The sequence below is a fragment of the Oryctolagus cuniculus genome, chromosome 3 (assembly GCF_051225735.1).
Source record: "Oryctolagus cuniculus isolate XC-2025 breed Fujian yellow rabbit chromosome 3, ASM5122573v1, whole genome shotgun sequence".
In the NCBI taxonomy this organism is placed as follows: domain Eukaryota; kingdom Metazoa; phylum Chordata; class Mammalia; order Lagomorpha; family Leporidae; genus Oryctolagus; species Oryctolagus cuniculus.
This window is the reverse complement of record NC_142869.1, coordinates 54,773,675-54,793,852: the sequence shown is the minus strand read 5'-3', so window position 1 is coordinate 54,793,852 and position 20,178 is coordinate 54,773,675.

The following is a 20,178-nucleotide window of genomic DNA, read 5'->3' as shown; positions in this document are numbered from 1 at the left end:
AGAAAGAGTACATCTCCAGTTATTAAAGAGGATGGAATTTAAGCAGAGATATTATTAGAAAAGAAAATTATGGACTATTCTTCATGAATGAGATTCAGCAATATATCAGAATATATAGTACAAAAATATATAAAACTTACATCCATTGTGAAGTGGATATTGATACAAATGTAAGCATGTTTTGACATGGCACTAATCATATTAACAAGATTAAGAAAAATATACATAGGATCCTTTCAACTGAGGAAGAGAAAAAAGAATCACTATGTTCCTACATTTGTATATATGAAATGCATGGTTTGTATACCCTAAATAAAAGACTTCTAGATAAATTAAAAAATAAATATATTTCATGATAAAAAAGAACCTAGTAAATTATGAATGAAGTGCATTTTCCCAATTTAAACATCTGAAGTGGTGGGCATTATGTGCAACAAATTAAGCATCCCATTATCAGTGCACTGGTTCAAATTCTGGCTACTTCACTTCCAATCCAGTTTCCTGTTAATGTATCTGGAAAGCAGCAGACGATGGCTAAGATTGTTGGACCCCTGCCACCATGTAGTAGACTCAAAAGTGTTCCCAGCTCAGAGCCACAGCCTGACCCGGGTTTTTACAGGCATTTGGAGAGTGAACCAGCAGATTGAGGATTTCTCTCTCTCTCTTACCCTCTCTCTCCCCACCCGCCCCTCCTCCTCTGTGTATGTTACTCTGAATTCAGAATATATGTAAATAAATTAAACAAACATAAAATAAAAGTCATCTACTAATCATAATCTTCTATCATAATTAATGATCAAATATTAAAAGCTTTGCCTGCTATGCTTTCAAGTAATTCCAATCTTGGACAAATAATTCAGCAACTGACTAAAAACCTATTTGAGCCTTTTCAGTCCTAACCATAGGCAATGATAAAAAATTTACTTGCCAGGCCTCATGGGGAAGCTTCCTTCCAGACACCAATGGTGGGCACAGACACTGGAGATAACACTGCAGTATCTGAAGGGTGTAGCAGTCAAGACCTCAGGCCCTATTAACCAGCCATAGTATTTACATATATACATTTCTGACCTGGGAACCTTGATTCCTAGGTCTCCTTATGTGAAATCCTGGGCAAAAATCTTCAAACACCTTTCCAAGGCATCCTTAACAAGGAAAAGTTTGAAGTCACTTTTCTAAATGATGAATCACTGCTCAGCCAAACATTTTCCTTTCCAAGCCCTTCACTCTTTGATTTCTTCCCATTTAGGGCAACATACAAAATGCTGGAGCCTTTTGTGTGGGGTTCTCCCAACAATGGGATGATCTGATATTTGTGTTGATCTATGTGACTCTCCACCAGTGCATCTTTTCATAAGAGAAGATGGAACAAAGAGAGTTGGTGATTTTTCTGGTTTTAGTATCTCATTTGTACATTTCAATTAAGATTAAAGGCTTAGCAATTTCATTTTGCCTTTCTCGGATAATCAACTACTCTAACATGTGGCAGCTCAGTTCTCTTTCCCATCTTAGTAGAACAACTGACCTTAGGTATTTACTTTAGATAAATTAAATTACATCCACCCAGATGCTTGCACACAAAACTCTACAGCTGTTTTTGTGTATAATAGTGCAAACTGTCAACAGTGCAAATGTATATCAACTAGAGCATGGAAAAACAATTGTGAAAAATCCATATATTGAAATACTATTTGGCAATGGAAAATAACAAATTCCTGAAACATGCAACAACACAGATGAATAAAAACCATCATGCTACATAAAAGAAGCCAGACACAAAATGTCACATACTTTTACACAAGAGAAATTGAACTATAGTTGTAGAAAACAAATTAGTGGTTGCCTGGGAATCAGTATGAATGATGGGTTGCCCATAAAGGAATACATAAATAGTTTTGTAGAAGAGATTCATATTCTGCATTTTGAATACCGTGCTGTTTGTATGCAAATGCATGACAGCCAAAACTCATATAATCAAAGCCTTTAAATGATTTGCATGCACTGTACATCACTGAAGTCTATTTGAAATAGACTGTTACACACATTTTTTTCTCAGTTTTTCAATTAAAAGAGTGAGATGCTAAAAAGTATAATAAAGTTTGTATTAGTTATCTAATTGGGAATCTTGTATTTTGGATAATTTGATTTTCTAATTAATCATTTGTATGTTGAAAGCTTTGTTTTTAAACCCTACTGTTGTTATTTTCTAAAGCACATCAGTATAGTATGTTAAGAGAAATCGAATATTACATCAACTTTATTATTATTAGACTAGATCATTTTCAAAAACACAGGACTTTGGATCAAACATACTGAAACTCAAAATGACATTCATCAGAAACAAAGATATTTATTGTTAAAAGTTTTTTTTTTTTTAATTTGTTAACAACCATTGTATATATTCATGGTTAGACTGAGAAATTTCATACAAATATACAATGTGTACTCATGGAATCAAGGCAACCAACATTTCCCTCTCTTTAACATTATTTTTTGTTTAGACTTGAAGCTTCCATGGTCTGTTTCTTCATTAAATACATACTAGGTTGTTGTGAACTATAGCCTCCTCATTATGCTGTGTGACACTAGAAATGTATTCCTTAGATCTAACTCTGATATGGTATCCATTATCCAAACTCTCTCGATACGCCCTAATCCTCTTAACCCTTATGAATCATCATCTTGTGTTCAGATTGGGTTTATTTTTTAACTTCCAAATATAAAGAAGAACATGTGGTATTTGTCATTCTGTGTCTGGTTTATCTCATTTACATGATGTTCTTCAGTTCTATCCATTTTACTGAAAATGACAAGATTTTAACCCTTTTCATACTGAATAAAATTGCATTGTGTTCTTTAATAATATTACAACATATCTTTATCCATCCATCTGATGATGGACACTTTGATTGATTCCATATCTTAGGCTATTGTAGATAGTTCTGCAATAAATATGGTAGATCATGAATCTCTTTGATAGAATGAGTTCACATCTTTTTTCTATATGTGCAGTAGTGGGACTGCTGTATAAAATGACAGTTCTGTTTCTAGATTTTTTTTTAAAATCTCCATAATATTTTTCATATTGGCTGTAATAATTTACATTCTCAACAGCAGTATATATGAGTTTCTGTTCCACATGATCCTCACTAGCATTTGTTACTTGCTATCTTCTTGATAAACACCATTCTAACCAGGGTGACGTGATACCTCAAAGTGGTTTTGACTTGCATTTCCCTCATGACTAGTGAAGTTGAGCAATTTTTTCATAATATTTGTGGAATATTCACATTTCTTCTTTTGAGAACTGTCTATTCCAGTCACTTGTCCAATTCTTTTTTTTTTTTTTTTTTTTTTTTTTTTTTGACAGGCAGAGTTAGACAGTGAGAGAGAGACAGAAAGGAAGGTCTTCCTTTTCCGTTGGTTCACCGCCCAAATGGCTGCTACAGCCGGTGCTGCGCCGATCCGAAGTCAGGAGCCAGGTGCTTCCTGCTGGTCTCCCACGTGGGTGCAGAGCCCAAGCACTTGGGCCATCCTCCACTGCCTTCCCGGGCCACAGCAGAGAGCTGGACTAGAAGAGGAGCAACTGGGACAGAATCCGGCGCCCCAGCCAGGACTAGAACCCGGGGTGCCGGCACCGCAGGAAGAGGATTAAACTAGTGAGCTGCAGTTCCAGCCGACTTGTCCATTTCTTAATTGGATTGTTTTGTTGTTGGTGGTGGTGATTTTTTCAATTATCATTATATTCTGGATATTAATCCTTTGTCAGGTAAGTTGCAATGTAAGATTGCAAATAATGTTAGATAAGGTTGGAAGTAAATTCTTTCATTCTGAAAGATGTTTTATCATTCTTTTTTTTTAAACTTTTTTTTAGTAAATATAAATTTCCAAAGTACAGTTTATGGATTACAATGGCTCCCCCCCCCATACCTTCCCTCCCACCCGCAACCCTCCCATCTCCCGCTCCCTCTCCCATTCCATGCACATCAAGAATCATTTTCAATTATCTTTATATACAGAAGATTGACTTAGTATATATTAAGTAAAGATTTCATCAGTTTGCACCCACACAGAACATAAAGTGTAAAATACTGTTTGAGTACTAGTTATAAGATTAATTCACATTGAACAACACATTAAGGACAGAGATCCTACATGTGGAGTAAGTGCACAGTGACTCCTGTTGTTGACTTAACAAATTGACACTCTTATTTATGGCATCAGTAATCTCCCTAGGCTCTAGTCATGAGTTGCCAAGGCTATGGAAGCCTTTTGGGTTCTCCGACTTTGATCTTATTTAGACAAGGTCATAGTCAAAGTGGAAGTTCTCTCCTCCCTTCAGAGAAAGGTACCTCCTTCTTTGATTGCCCATTCATTCTACTGGGATCTCACTCGCAGAGACCTTTCATTTGCCAGAGTGTGCTGGCTTTCCAAGCTTAAAATGCTCTCATGTGCTCTTCACCCAGATCTGAATGCCTTAAGGGCTGATTCTGAGGTCAAAGTGCTGTTTAGGGCATCTGCCATTCTATGAGTCTGCTGTGTATACCGCTTCCCATGTTGGATTGTTCTCTCCTTTTTGATTCTATCAGTTAGTATTAGCATACACTAGTCTTGTTTGTGTGATCCTTTGACTCTTAGACCTATCAGTGTGATCAATTGTGAACTGAAATTGATCACTGGGACTAGTGAGACGGCATTGTTAAATGCAACCTTGATGGGATTGTATTGGAATCCCCTGGTACATTTCTAACTGCATCATTTGGGGCAGGTCTGCTTGAGCATGTCGCAAATTGTACATCTCCTCCCTCTCTTATTACCACTCTTATATTTAACAGAGATCACTTTTTGTTAAATTTAAATAGCTAAGAATAATTGTTTGTTAATTACAGAGTTCAACCAATAGTATTAAGTAGAACAAAAAATACTAAAAGGGATAAATTATTAAATTGTACAACAACAGTCGGGACAAGGGCTGATCAATTCACTGTTTCTTATATTGTCCATTTCACTTAAACAGTTTCCTTTTTGGTGCTCGGTTATTGTCACTGATCAGGGAGAACATATGATATTTGTCCCTTTGGGACTGGCTTATTTCTCTCAGCATGATGCTTTCCAGATTCCTCCATTTTGTTGCAAATGACCACATTTCATTGTTTTTGACTGCTGTATAGTATTCTATAGAGTGCATGTCCCATAATTTCTTTATCCAGTCTACTGTTAATGGCCATTTAGGTTGATTCCAGGTCTTAGATATTCTGAATTGAGCTGCAATCAACATTAAGGTGAAGAGAGCTTGCTTGTTTGCCAATTTAATTTCCTTTGGGTAAATTTGAAGGAGTGGGATGGCTGGGTTGTATGGTAGGGTTATATTCAGGTTTCTGAGGAATCTCCAGACTGACTTCCATAGTGGCTTTACCAGTTTGGATTCCCACCAACAGTGGTTTAGTGTGTCTTTTTCCCCACATCCTCGCCAGCATCTCTTGTTGGTAGATTTCTGAATGTGAGCCATTATAACCAGGGTGAGGTGAAACCTCAATGTGGTTTTGATTTGCATTTCCCTGATTGCTAGTGACCTTGAACATTTTTCATGTGTCTGTTGGCCATTTGGATTTCCTCTTTTGAAAAATGTCTATTGAGGTCCTTGGCCCCTCTCTTAAGTGGGCTGTTTGTTTTGATGTTGTGGAGTTTCTTGATCTCTCTGTAGATTCTGGTTACTAATCCTTTATCTGTTGCATAGTTTGCAAATATTTTTTAGCATTCTGTCAGTTGCCTCTTCACTTTCCTGACTGTTTATTTTGCAGTACAGAAACTTCTCAATTTGATGTAATCCCAATTGTGAATTTTGGCTTTGACTGCCTGTGCTTCTGGAGTCTTTTCCAAGAAATCTTAGCTGGTACCTATATCTTGAAGGGTTTCTCCAATGTCTCTAATAATTTCATGGTGTCAGGTCATAGATTTAAGTATTTAATGCATGTTGAGTGGATTTTTGTGTAAGGTGTAAGTTAGTGTTGTTGCTTCATGCTTCTGCACGTGGAAATCCAGTTTTCCCAGCACCATTTATTGAATAAACTGTCCCTACTCCTGGCATTCGTTTTAGATCCTTGATCAAATATAAGTTGGCTGTAGATGTTTGGATTGATTTCTGGTGTTTCAATTCTGTTCCATTGGTCAATCCATCTGTTTCTCTACCAGTACCATTCTGTTTTGATAACAACCACCCTGTAGTATGTCCTGAAATCTGGTATTGTGATGCCTCCAGCTTTGTTTTTGTTGTACTAGATTGTTTTAGCTATTCAAGGTCTCCTGTGTCTCCATATGACTTTCAGCTTAATTTTTTCAGATCTGAGAAGAATGTCTTTGGTATTTTGATTGGTATCATATTGAATCTATAAATTGCTTTTGGGGTAATGGACATTTTGATGATGCTGATTCTTCCAATCCATGAGCATGGAAGATTTTTCCATTTTTTGGTATCCTCTTCTATTTCTTTCTTTAAGATTTTGTAATTCTCATTGAAGAGATCTTTAACGTCCTTGCTTAAATTTATTCCATGTTATTTGATTGTTTTTGTAGCTATTGTGAATGGTATTGATCTTAGCAGTTCTTCCTCAGCCATGGCATTGTCTGTGTATACAAAGGCTGTTGATTTTTTGCATTGATTTAATATCCTGCTACTTTGCCAAAATCTTCTATGAGTTCCAAAAGTCTCTTAGTAGAGTTCTTTGGATCCCCTAAATAAAGAAACAAATCATCTACAAATTGGGATAGTTTGAGTTCTTGCTTCCCAATTTGTATCCCCTTAGTTTCTTTTTCTTGCCTGATGGCTCTGGCTAGAACTTCCAGAACTATGTTTAATAGCAGTGGTGAGAGTGGGCACCCCTGTCTGGTGCCAGATCTCAGTGGAAATGCTTCCAACTTTTCCCCATTCAATAGGATGTTGGCCGTGGGTTTTTCACAAATTGCTTTGATTGTATTGAGGAATGTTCCTTCGATACCCAGTTTGCTTAGAGTTTTCATCATGAAAGGGTATTGTATTTTATCAAATGCCTTCTCGGCGTCTATTGAGATAATCATATGGTTTTTCTTCTGTAGTCTGCTAATGTGGTGTATCACATTGATTGTTTTGTTAACATTGAATCATCCCTGCATACCAGGGATAAATCCCACTTGGTCTGGGTGGATGATCTTTCTGATGTGCTGTTGCATTCTATTGGTAGTATTTTATTGAGGATTTTTGCGTCTATGTTCTTCAGGGATATTGGTCTGTAATTCTCTTTCAATGCTGCATCTTTTTTAGGCTTAGGAATTAAGGTGATGCTGACTTCAAAGAAAGAATTTGGGAGGATTCCCTCTTTTTCGATTGTTCTGAATAGTTTAAGAAGAATTGGAGTTAGTTCAGCAGTGAATCCATCTGGTCCTGGGCTTTTCTTTGTTGGGAGGGCCTTTATTACTGTTTCAATTTCTGCCTTGTTATGGATCTCTTTAGGTTTTCTACTTCTTCTTGGTTCAATTTAGGTAAGTTGCATGTGTCCAGGAATCTATCCATTTCTGATAGATTTCCCTGTTTGCTGGTATACAAGTCCTTGTAGTAATTTCTGATGACTCTTTTTATTTCTGTGGTGTCTGTTACATTTCCTTTTTCATCTCTGATTTCATTGATTTTGGTCTTTTCTCTTATTTTTAGTTAGTTGAAAATTTCTAAATGTTCTTATCATAAATTTTTTGAAATCCGTATCCGAGATCTTCTGTCTCATCATCTTCATAATCTTGGCTTGGGGTGTCTTGTTCATTTGTGGGCATCATAATATCTTCCTTGGTCTTGATTCTTCGGTTTCTGCATTTGTTGCTTGGCATTGTGGAGATATTCTTTGGATTCTTCTTCCCTCGCTGTGGTGTTTTTTTTCTTGTGATACTATGACTATATTAAGTGGACTGTCTGCTTTTGATGGAGCCTTAGAGGCTTGAGATGGGTGTGGCCAGAGAGCTCAGTCTGGTTCTTCAGGGTTAAGGGTGTGCCAAAGGTGACACTCCCATGTTAGGCATGATAAATCTCTCTCTCTCTCTCTCTCTCTTTTGATTCAGAAGGGAAGTAATTCCACACAGCTGAGTGGAATTGAAGTTACTCAACTTCCGATCTCTGGCTCCTGTGGGTATAATATTCATCTGCTCTTTTCCCAAGGACCACACAGAGAATCTATTCTGGCCTCAGTGTGGGTTCAATATTGATTGATATTTTCCTTTGTTGGGCTGAAGCTATTGATTTTGATATTATCACATTTATCTAGCTTTGGTTTTGTTTCCTGTGCTTTTATTCAAAATATCTTTCTTACATCAATGTCTTAGAGTGTTTCTCCTATGTTTTCTTGTGGAAATTTCATTGTTTAAGGTCTTATAGTTAGGCCTTTTATCAATCTTGCTATGATTTTTGTATATATTTTATTTTTGTAAGATGTAGGATTCTAATTTAATTCTTCTATGTATAAATAACCAGTTTTACCAGAACTGGTTATTAAAAATACTATCCTGGCTGGTGTTGTGGCTTACTAGGCTAATCTTTTGCCTGTGGCACCAGCAGCCAGGGTTCTAGTCCCGGTTGAGGCACTGGGTTCTGTCCCAGTTGCTCCTCTTCCAGTCCAACTCTCTGCTGTGGCCCGGGAAGGCAGTGGAGAATGTCCCAAGTGCTTGGGCCCTGAACTCGCGTGGGAGTCCAGGAGGAAGCACCTGGCTCCTGCTTCGGATCAGCACAGAGCACCAGCCGTAGCGGCCATTTGTGGAGTGAACCAAAGGAAGGAAGACCTTTCTCTCTGTCTCTCTCTCTCTCTAACTCTGCCTTTCAAAAAAAAAAAAAAAAAAAAAAAAAAAAGACTATCCTTTTTCCATGTATAATATCGGCACCTTCGTCAAAATCAATTGCCTAAATGTTCACGGACTAAATTCTGACACCTTTATTCTTTTCCATGTTCTGTCAGTTTTTATGCCAATGCCATGTAGTTTTAATTACTACTATTTTGTAGTATGCTTTCAAGTCAGGTATTATATGTTTCCAGCTTTATTTATTTATTTTTCTTAGAATCACTTTGGCTATTCTTGGTATTTTGTGGTTCCATATGAATTTTAGGACTGCTTTTTCTAATTCATTAAGTAATGGCATTGTTTTTTGATAGGGATCCTGTTGACTGTGGATTTTTTTAGGCAGTATGGATATTGTAATGAAATTCACTTTTCAAGTTCATGAACAAATGTATTTATTTTTTTGGCATCCTTGATGATTACTTGATGATTACTTTCATCAGTGTTTTATAGTTTCCATTGAAGAGATCTGTCACTTCTTTGATTAAATTTATGGCTGAATATGGATTTTATTGTAGCTACTATAAATGGGATTTCTTTCTTGATTCAATAACAGTGGTGAAAGTGGACATCCTTTTCTTGTTCTAGATCAGAGGGGAACTTCTCTCAGCTTTTCACCACTCAGAATGATATTGACTAATAGTCTTTCATATGTGATCTTTATAAGTGTGAGGTGTACTCTTTCTATATCTAATTTTTTAGTATTTTTTCATTAACAGATTCTGAATCTTAAGCTTTTTCCACATCTATTAACATGATCATGGTGGTCATATGGTTTTTGTTCTTCATTCTGTTCATATGATTTATGGTGCATATTGACTTGTGAATGTCAAACTCTCCTTATAACACTGGGATAAATCTGACTTGATCATTATTTATGAGACTGTTGATGCAGTGTTGGATTTAGTTCGCTAACATTTTGTTTAGATTTTTTTTGTTCATTATTCATCAAGGATATTGGCATGTAATTTTCTTTTATGTGTTGTGTCCTAATTTGGCTTGGTATCAGTGTAATGGTGACCTCATAAAAAGAGGCTAGCAGAGTTTCATCCTTTTCATTATTTTGGACTATTCTGTTCTCTTTCAGTTTCCTTTTGCATAGTATACATTTTCCCAACCTTTCCCTTCAATCTATTCTTTTTAATTCCTTACCTGTGAAGTGAGTTTCATGCAACTAGGTTATTTATTTTAATACATTCAGCTAACCCACATCTTTTGACTGGGGAATTTAATCCATTTACATTCTAAATATGGATTGATAGGAAATAATTTCTATAATTTTTGGTGGCTTATTGATTGTTTCATATATTCTCTGATTCTTTCTGCACCTCGTATTATATATTTCTATGTTTTGGTAGCTCTCTGTCATAAGTTTGGATTCCTTTTCTTTTGTGTGTGTGAAACTATTAGTAAATTTTGTACTGTTTTGTGTTTTTATGATGGCTTTATAAGGTTCTTTTACAACTAATGTTGTAATGGTGGGGCTGGTCTGGTGGTGTTTAATTCTCTGTTTTTGTCTGGGAAATACTTTACTGTTCTTTCACTTCTAGAGAATAGCTTCTTAGAATACAGCATTCTTGGTTGGACAATTTATTTTTTTTTCTTTCAAGGCATTGAATGTACCATCTCACTCTCTTCTATTCTGTAGGGTTTTGGCTGGCACGTTCCCTGTAAGTCTAATGAATTTTCCTTTAAATGTTTAAATGTAATAGCCTTTTTCTCTGTCTTTAAAATACTTCTTTATGCCCCTAAATTTTGATAGTTTGACTACAATATACCATGGAGACAGCAGAACTTGGGATCCTTTGAGTTACTGTATATGGATGCCCCATATCATATTCAAGACATGAGAGGGTTTCAACTAGTCTCTCATTAAATAGGTTTGCAATGCTCTTTTCCTTCTCTTCTTTAGATATATGAATATCTACTTATTTAATGGTATTCCATATTTCTTGCAGATTTTCTTCATACATTTTAATTGTTGTGTCTTTATTTTTGTCAGTTTTCTTTTTCAAAACCTCAATATCAGAAATTTGTTTTTCATTTGGTTACTCTGTTTTGGATCTCTCAATGTATTTTCTTATTTCGTTGATTGAAGTTCCAAAATCTGCTTGATTTCTATCTCTGCTAAATTTCTCATTCATATAATGCATTGTTTTTCTAATTTCTCTGAATTATCTATCTGTATTTTCTTGAAAATTTTGGAGTTTTTCAAGATCATCATTTTGAATAGTTCTCTAGGCATTTCTTTTTTTTTTTTTTTTCCAAATAAGATCTACTTTTGGAGAACTAGTGTGTTCTTTTGGATATGTTACGTTTCCTGTTTTTTTCATGGTCCCTGTGCCTCTATGTTGATGTTTGTATATCTGGTGTAGCGGTTCCTCCTTTATGGAACAGCTTTCACTAGAAAAGATTTCTATGTTCAGATGGAGTGAGAGGTGTCTCTTTGGTAGCTGCTTTGACTTTTGTACTTAGTAAACCCATAAGTGTTATCACTGAGTTATTTCTTCAGTTTTAATCAATATTAACATTGTCTGTGAAGGCAGTAATTAACTCTAAAGTGGACTTGGGCTTCCAAATGTGTGTGTCCTCAGGCCCCAGAGAATTGGGTGTCAATCACATTAGGGTTTAGGATGGCAGTAATCACATTGTTGGTGCTTTGGCAAGCAAGAGGTTGGTCCCTGGTCACACTGAGCAATGTTGATTATTGCTGGTATATAAGGCACCAATAGCTGTGGCATTAAAACTATGTGATGCAGAATAAACCTTCTCTAGGTCCATCCAAGTTGGTATGGTTGATAGTGGGACTTAGAGCACCAAAAACCCTAATTTCAACACTGGGAGATGTAAAGAGGACCATGCACAGGTATGAGAGTAAATACAGGTTATGCTGGGGAATTGTGTACTTGCTGGTGTGGCCTTGAGTAGTGTAATGCACGTACAGTCTTCCTCTGGTCCACCGTGTAGGTTCAGGTGACTTCAAAAATATATTACTAATAGTCACAGTCCCTAAGATGAAGGGTGGCAAGGGTAAGTTGCCCAGATACACAAGGAAAGTGTATGTTATGCTGAAGTTTGTGCACTGGCAGTCATGGGCCTGCAACAGCAGTATGGAAATAGGGTCATCCCTGGGTCCCCAAGGGCAAGTACAGGTGAATTGAGAACTTACAGAGAGAACAGTCCCAGTGCTATATCTGAACTATGCAGTGTAAACCTTACCCTAGGTTCTAGAGTTCATGCAGAGGTTAAGCTGGGGATTCTGTCCTGGCAGGTATGGGGATGGAGCAATGTAACGCATCCAAGGTTCTCCTCGGGTTCCACAGAAGAAGTTAGGTGACTGTAATGGAGCTCCAACAGTCCCAATCACAGAGCTGCAAGCACAGAGGATAATTTTCCCAGGTCTCACAGGGTGATCACCGGTTATTCTGGAGATTGTGCACTAGCAGGTGTGGCCTGGATCAGTGGGATGCAGACATAGATTTGTTTCCCAAAGCCCCAGTGATTGAGTATGGGCTTCCCTGGGACTTATAAAACACTTAGAGACACAGAGTTGCAGATTCCGGTGGGATCCTTATCCAGGTTCTTGGGGTGAACTCAGATGATTCTGGAATATTCCTCCAAAAATCATGTCCAGGAGCTGCTAGCCTTGATGAGTACCTTACACAGGTGTCACACAGTGAACACAGATTATACTGGGGATTGCACATTACTAGGTGCAGGCCTTGAGTACAGGAACACAGACAGGATTTTTGCCATATCCCTTGGAGGTGTAGGGGTGCTAATGTTCTTGGAATTTGTATACCAGCAATGGGAGTCCAAGAGATAACCAATGAAGCAAAATTCTTAACCAGGTGTCACAGGTGAAGTGCCAGATATGCTGGGAATTGTGGCAGTCACCAGGATGAAGTCTAGGGATTTAGACAGGGTCCTACAAGTCCCAACAGTGAGCATGAATTACTCCAGACTGTAGCACCCACAGCCAAAATCCCAACATTGCAGGAAACGGCAAGGACTGACCCTAACTCCCACAAGGCAGGCAAGGTTTATGCTGGGGTTTGTGCCCTGTCCACCCAGTACCTTATTGTAAGAGATTCAGTAGAGGGCTTTATCGGGTCCATTGCTTTGGGCTTGCTTATTAGCTACTACTGGCAGTGAGCTCCGAAGCAGGTAGGATCATGTAGATCAAATAAGTGTGGCTCCAGAACGTATGACCAGCAATCTCATAGCTTCATCACGAAGAAGGCTTCCTCTCTGCCCTGAAAGTGTCATGCTTCCAGTTCTGAAGAGTTCTGGAGAGAATGGGGCTGCCTGCTATCCCTTAAGGCAGAATAAAGTTCAGCAGTGGTTGGGTTATGGCTGTGTGGGCCTGTCAAAGAGGAGAAGAAATGTAGTTTCCTTGTTTGGAACAAAGTAGTTGCTTGGAATGCAAGCAAGTTTCTAGATTGGAATGAAGCCAGTGAAGACTGTGGGATTCTTCTTCTATAGTTAGTACTGTTGCTCTGTGGCAATGGCAATGGTTGCTGAGATTTATGCCTACCTTTTCCCTGCAAAATGGTGTTCCCCAGTAGGAAAGCAGGAATAGGAGCTGCAGTATGCTTCATCCTTCATTCTATGGTGATTTTCCAAGTCTTTATGATGTTTAGAGTTCTTCCACTTTTTACTGATCTTTTCTCTCAATCTCCTACAAATGCAGTCCTTTTTTATTGTCCAGTTTCTTTTTTTGTGGGGCCTCTCTACTAAGCTATCTTGAATCCAGTAAGGCAAATCATTTCAACCTCAATGCCTTGGTTTCAGATATTACTTCTGCTGACAATTCTAATACAATTTATTTAGACATTTTCTGCTCATGCTACTCTTGTTCCAATTCTTAGATTTTATATACTCTCTTTTAAAAAAGCTTTATTTATTATTTGAATTGAAAATCAGAATTACAGAGAGAAAGGGAGTCAGAGAGAAGTCTTTCACCTGGTAGTTCACTCCTCAAGTTGCCACAATTGCAGAGGCTAAACCAGGCCAAAGCCAGGAACCAGGAACTTCATCTGGGTCTCACATATTGGTGGTAGAGGTCCAAACACTTGAGTGATTTTCCACTGCTTTTCCCAAGCTATTAGCAGGGAGTTGGATTGGACATGAAGCAGCAGGGACTCAAATCAGTACACATACAGGATGCTGGTGTCACAGGCAGTGGTTTTACGTGCTGCACCACACAGTTCCTTAGATCCTTTCAAGAAGGCCTCTCTCAATGGAAGCATCCAAAAGGATTCTACTTTTTTGCTATTAATCCTTAGTTTTTAATACAATTTTAAAGTATATATTTTTGTTTCTTATATTTATATTCTGCATTGAACTGCAATTTACATGATGATAAGAATCAGTCTGATTACATATATGCATAGGATAGCCAATAGAATATAAGTATAGGTTTATTAGTTGTTGATAAGACCTGATTTATAATGCTCCTCAGTAACTGTTTTTACATGTAGATAGGATATTTATATCTCAATAAAACATTCTTTTCCCCTAAATTTCGTATGATTATGATTCATATGATTGCATTTTTTTGACAGAGTTAGAGAGAGAGAGACACAGAGAGAAAGGTCTTCCTTCCTTTTGTACGCCCCACAAATGGCCACTACGGCCAGCGCACTGCGTCGATCCAAAGCCAGGAGCCAGGTGCTTCCTCCTGGTCTCCCACGCAGGTGCAGGGCCCAAGCACTTGGGCCATCCTCCACTGCCTTCCCGGGCCACAGCAGAGAGCTGGACAGGAAGAGGAGCAACCAGGACAGAACCGGCGCCCTAACCAGGACTGGAACCTAGAGTGCCAGCGCCGTAGGCAGAGGATTAGCCTAGTGAGCCACGCTACCGGCCCCATATGATTGCCTTTTATGAATGGCTTGTTTTTTCCTCTTCTTTCCGTCCCTTATATGAGGTTCTACTAATATTTTCAAGCCTAATGACATCAAATGACATTTTGTGCTTGATGCTCTGCCAAATTAACATCTAGAATTAATTATAGCTGGGTTAACACTATCACATTAGTCACTCACATACTGTTTAACTGATAAATACAATAGGTACTATGCTCTTATCCCACCTTATTTTTCAGAATAGAACAATCATGGTAATTTGTTTTTGGGCAACTGGGTTTTTACTGTATAGTTACATAAAACAAATTTGATATAATATGTACACACCATTTTAATGCAATATTTCAAGGATTTTTAATTGAAATAGTGTTTTTCAAAAATATTGAAAATATTGAAATACCTATAATGTCTGTCCCTTTAAAAAATTTATTTGAAAGAATGAGAGAGTTAGTTCACTCTCCAAAAGCCTACAATAGTAGGCTGGGCCAGACAAAAGCTGGGAACTAGGAACTCAGCACAGATTTACCACTTGAGTAACATGGACCCACGTAATTTAGCCATTATCTGCTGGTTCACTGGGTGTAAATTAACAGGAAGCTGGAATCAGGAGTGGAACCAGGACACTAACCCCAGCATCCCAATATGGGATGTGGCTATTCCAAGTAGCATCTTAACAACTTCCCCAAACATTTGCCCCATTTTTTTAACTTTTGAAATCTATTTAAAAGGCGGAGAGACACAAAGAAACACAGACAATCACTGTCCTTAACTACACTAATTAATAACAGTGTACAACAAGGTTAAAAATTATTTATTTTGGTGGGATAGGAAAAACTTATTCTCCCCAATAAAACCCATTTTCATTACATAATTATCCCTTAGAATCTTGGTATACAAACTTATTCCTTTAAAATTCTTCAGGAAAAACTATAATGCACTATAGTTGCTGACAGTTTATATTATTGAATCCTGACTATACTACTCAAGAAAAAATATATTTGTAGAAAGGGAGATAGGCAGATAGTACAATGACATGACTGAAGTTTGTGAATGCATGCAAATAATATGAATAAAAAATAAATTAGTATTATTTCATACTTTTCATTTAATGTAAGATACAGAATTTTAAGATTTTTGTGTCTATTAAACATTACGTGAATACTGATGATTTTTAAATTTTTTCACAAACAAATTTAACTTTTAATTTGTCTGTTTTGACAAATCAATTGTCTTTAAAAATGATATTGACCAATACTTTGCCTCTCTGCAGCCTACTGAAACCTTAGAGTCACCTTTTTATTTTCATGACCTCATGGTGTTCTATCCTCCTAGGCCTTAAGTCTTTTCATTTTTACACAGTGATCATTGCTATGTATTTTAATAACAACTGTGTCATTTTATTTTAACATTAAAGTCATTTTAAGACATCTATATCATCACTCCAAATGCTGACCTGTGTATTCCTCTGTTTCCTTCTCAGTGCTTCCTACCTGGCATGTATGCAGCAGGCAGTTTCAACTTCATGAATAACTGACTTACTGGTGTGAACAAACTTATTGAAAAGGTCACTATATTCCACACAGCTTTGACGCCAATCATTTTTGCCTTATACTAGCTTTATAGGAAACACAGAGAAACATGATTTCTCATTATAAGGTTATTACCATAGTCTACATGCAATACAATTTTCAAAGTATTTGTGCTCCTTTATGAACATAAATGTGTGGTTTTTAATATATTTTTACTCTGGTCCTAAAATTTTACAAACTTACGTGTATTCATAGGAGCTACACCCTTTTATCCACACTCCAGAATCCCCTTCATAGTAGAAAATAGAAAAGCAGTATATATCTACATATTTTGGTCCCCATTACCTCACTCATTCCTTTCTCTATCTGTTATATTGTCTCAGTTATAAGTGAAGCTGAAACATCTCTACACCTAAAAATCAAATTATTAAGCATGTATTTACAGATTCATAAAGATAAATAGTTGAATTTAATTTCATATTTATCCATTTTTGAAAGAAAACTAGTATGCAAAGATTCAAATTTGATTCTAAAGGTAAACATAATTTGGATATTCATTTCTGAAATGAAATGAACCAACTATCCATGCTTAGGCCCCCAGAAGATTTAGAAAAAGCTATCATATCCAGTAACAGCATATTTAATCCTGTATTTAAATTCATCAAGGACATAGAAAAAGGTTAGCTATCGGACTAGTCACTGTACTAGATTATGTCACTGAAAAGAAGTGCTGATTAGAGCGGAAATGTTGTGATGTGATAAATAGATACTTAGAGCAGGTTTTTACAGTAAGTACGGGTCAATAAAAGTGAATATGAAGAATTGAATCACTATCAAAGGAGAAACGAGTGGTAATCATGAAATGTCATTCTCAAAGTATAGAATGAAGGGAATTACAGAGAATCCACTTTAGTTTTTAAAATATATATGTAAATATACACACATATATGTATTATATTTTCATGTATTTGAAAGTCAGAGTGTAAGAAAAAGAGGCAGAGAGAGAGAGAGATAGAGATCTTCCATCCAGTGATTCAATCCCCAAATACCAAAAACAGCCAGAGTTGGGTCAGGCTGAAGCCTGAAGGGTCTCTTACGTAGACAGCATGAACCCAAGTATTTGAGTCATCACCAGATCAGCATTAGCAGAAAACCAGTTCAGAAGCAGAATAGCAAGGACTTGAGCAGCACTCTGATATGGAGGCAGGCATCCCTAACTGTGGCTCAACCTGTTGTGCAACAACCCATACTCAGTGAATACACTTTGAACATTGAGGATAAGACTCTGTACTAATGTCAGTAATACCAGCTGGACAGGAATTTCAACTTTATAAATATAATGGTATGGTAATTTATAAAGCATTTTTTCTAGTGTTAGAGTGGCTGTTATCCTTCAGTTTTCTGCATTTGGGAGTTTGTGCTGTTGCTGTTTTTTTTTTTTTTTTTTTTTAAATTCAGAAACAAGGAAGCAACACTAATGCTTTGAAGTCTTGATGTAATAAAGGAAAGTAACCACTGAAATATTGGAAACAGAAAAACACATGAGAGTGCACTTAATATTGCCCCAGCTTTGCAGCTTAACAAAGTTTCCAGGCATTCAAGTAAAAGAAAAGCCAGGGATAAAAACACACATACTAGTTACAAAGTTATTCAGATGTGCAATTACCTATACCTTTATGAATTCTGTGTCCTTGTTTCTTTCCTTCTAAAATTTTGATGTATAAAATTGGATCAAATCTAGGTTTCCAAATAATTACAGTAATGCAAAATATCTGACCCAGAAATCTTTTGATAAACAAATGATGGAAAAAAAAAAAACTAAACAAAGGATAATTCATCTTTAGAAGTCCAAACAACCTGAATGGATTAGAAGCTTGCATTTGTCAGGCATTATATTAGGCTCTATAGAACCAATGATTAATATGATATTTCCCTCCTTTTGAGGAATCAGTATCTTAGAAAGAGAAACATTACATGTTACAGATTTTAAAGCTTGAGATACGATTTTCAGTAGTAGGAAAAGCATTTCATGCAATTACCTAGGTTTCTGCGAATTATGTAATATGATTTTTTTCACCAAGCACATTTTTTTGAGTGATGCACAGGAGGAATTCATTAAAGGATTCTCCAAACACAAGATAGGAACTCAGGCAGGTAATTGAGAATACGAAATTTCTCCAAATATCTAAATTTGACGTTTTGACTGCAGTATAAAGATTATTAGTAGATGACAACTGAAGGGATTATTGGAGCCACATATTCCAAGGTTATGCAAAATAGCCAGGGAGAAATAACTAAGGTTTTAAAAGCCAAAGATGACATTTTAAAGTAAAAAATGATAATTTAGGGCACTTTGTAAACAAAACATGTTTTGTTGTAATAAATTTAGAAACTAAAGAAAGAATGCATTAATTGATCATTGCAATAATTCAGATGACGGATATAAATTCTTTTTTTTTGTTTTTTTTTTATTTTTTTTAACTTTTATTTAATGAATATAAATTTCCAAAGTACGACTTATGGATTACAATGGCTTCCCCCCCATACCGTCCCTCCCACCCGCAACCTTCCCCTTTCCCATTCCCTCTCCCCTTCCATTCACATCAAGATTCATTTTCGATTATCTTAATATACAGAAGATCAGCTTAGTATACATTAAGTAAGGATTTCAACAGTTTGTTCCCACACAGAAACATAAAGTGACAAAAAAATAGATGATTTTTTTTAAATGATGATGAAATCAGATCAGACCTATTGTCATGTTTAATCCCAGTGAGAATCAAGTTGGGAATTGATAATTTCTTTTTTTTTTTTTTTTTTACAGAAGATCAGTTTAGTATGCATTAAGTAAAGATTTCAACAGTTTGCACCCCCATAGAAACACAAAGTGAAATATATTGTTTGAGTACTCGTTATAGCATTAAATCTCAATGCACAGCACATTAAGGACAGAGATCCTACATGAGGAGTAAGTGCACAGTGACTCCTGTTGTTGACTTTACCAATTGACACTCCTGTCTATGGCATCAGTAATCTCCCTATGCTCCAGTCATGAGTTTCCAAGGCTATGGAAGCCCTCTGAGTTCTCCGACTCTTATCTCATTTAGACAAGGTCATAGTCAAAGTGGAGGTTCTCTCCTCCCTTCAGAGAAAGGTACCTCCTTCTTTCCTGTTTCCTGTTAATGTATCTGGAAAGCAGCAGATGATGGCTAAGATTGTTGGACCCGTGCCACCATGTAGTAGACTCAAAAGTGTTCCCAGCTCAGAGCCACAGCCTGACCCGGGTTTTTACAGGCATTTGGAGAGTGAACCAGCAGATTGAGGATTTCTCTCTCTCTCTTACCCTCTCTCTCCCCACCTGCCCCTCCTCCTCTGTGTATGTTACTCTGAATTCAGAATATATGTAAATAAATTAAACAAACATAAAATAAAAGTCATCTACTAATCATAATCTTCTATCATAATTAATGATCAAATATTAAAGGCTTTGCCTGCTATGCTTTCAAGTAATTCCAATCTTGGACAAATAATTCAGCAACTGACTAAAAACCTATTTGAGCCTTTTCAGTCCTAACCATAGGCAATGATAAAAAATTTACTTGCCAGGCCTCATGGCTTCCTTCCAGACACCAATGGTGGGCACAGACACTGGAGATAACACTGCAGTATCTGAAGGGTATAGCAGTCAAGACCTCAGGCCCTATTAACCAGTCATAGTACTTACATATATACATTTCTGACCTGGGAACCTTGATTCCTAGGTCTCCTTATGTGAAATCCTGGGCAAAAATCTTCAAACACCTTTCCAAGGCATCCTTAACAAGGAAAAGTTTGAAGTCACTTTTCTAAATGATGAATCACTGCTCAGCCAAACATTTTCCTTTCCAAGCCCTTCACTCTTTGATTTCTTCCCATTTAGGGCAACATACAAA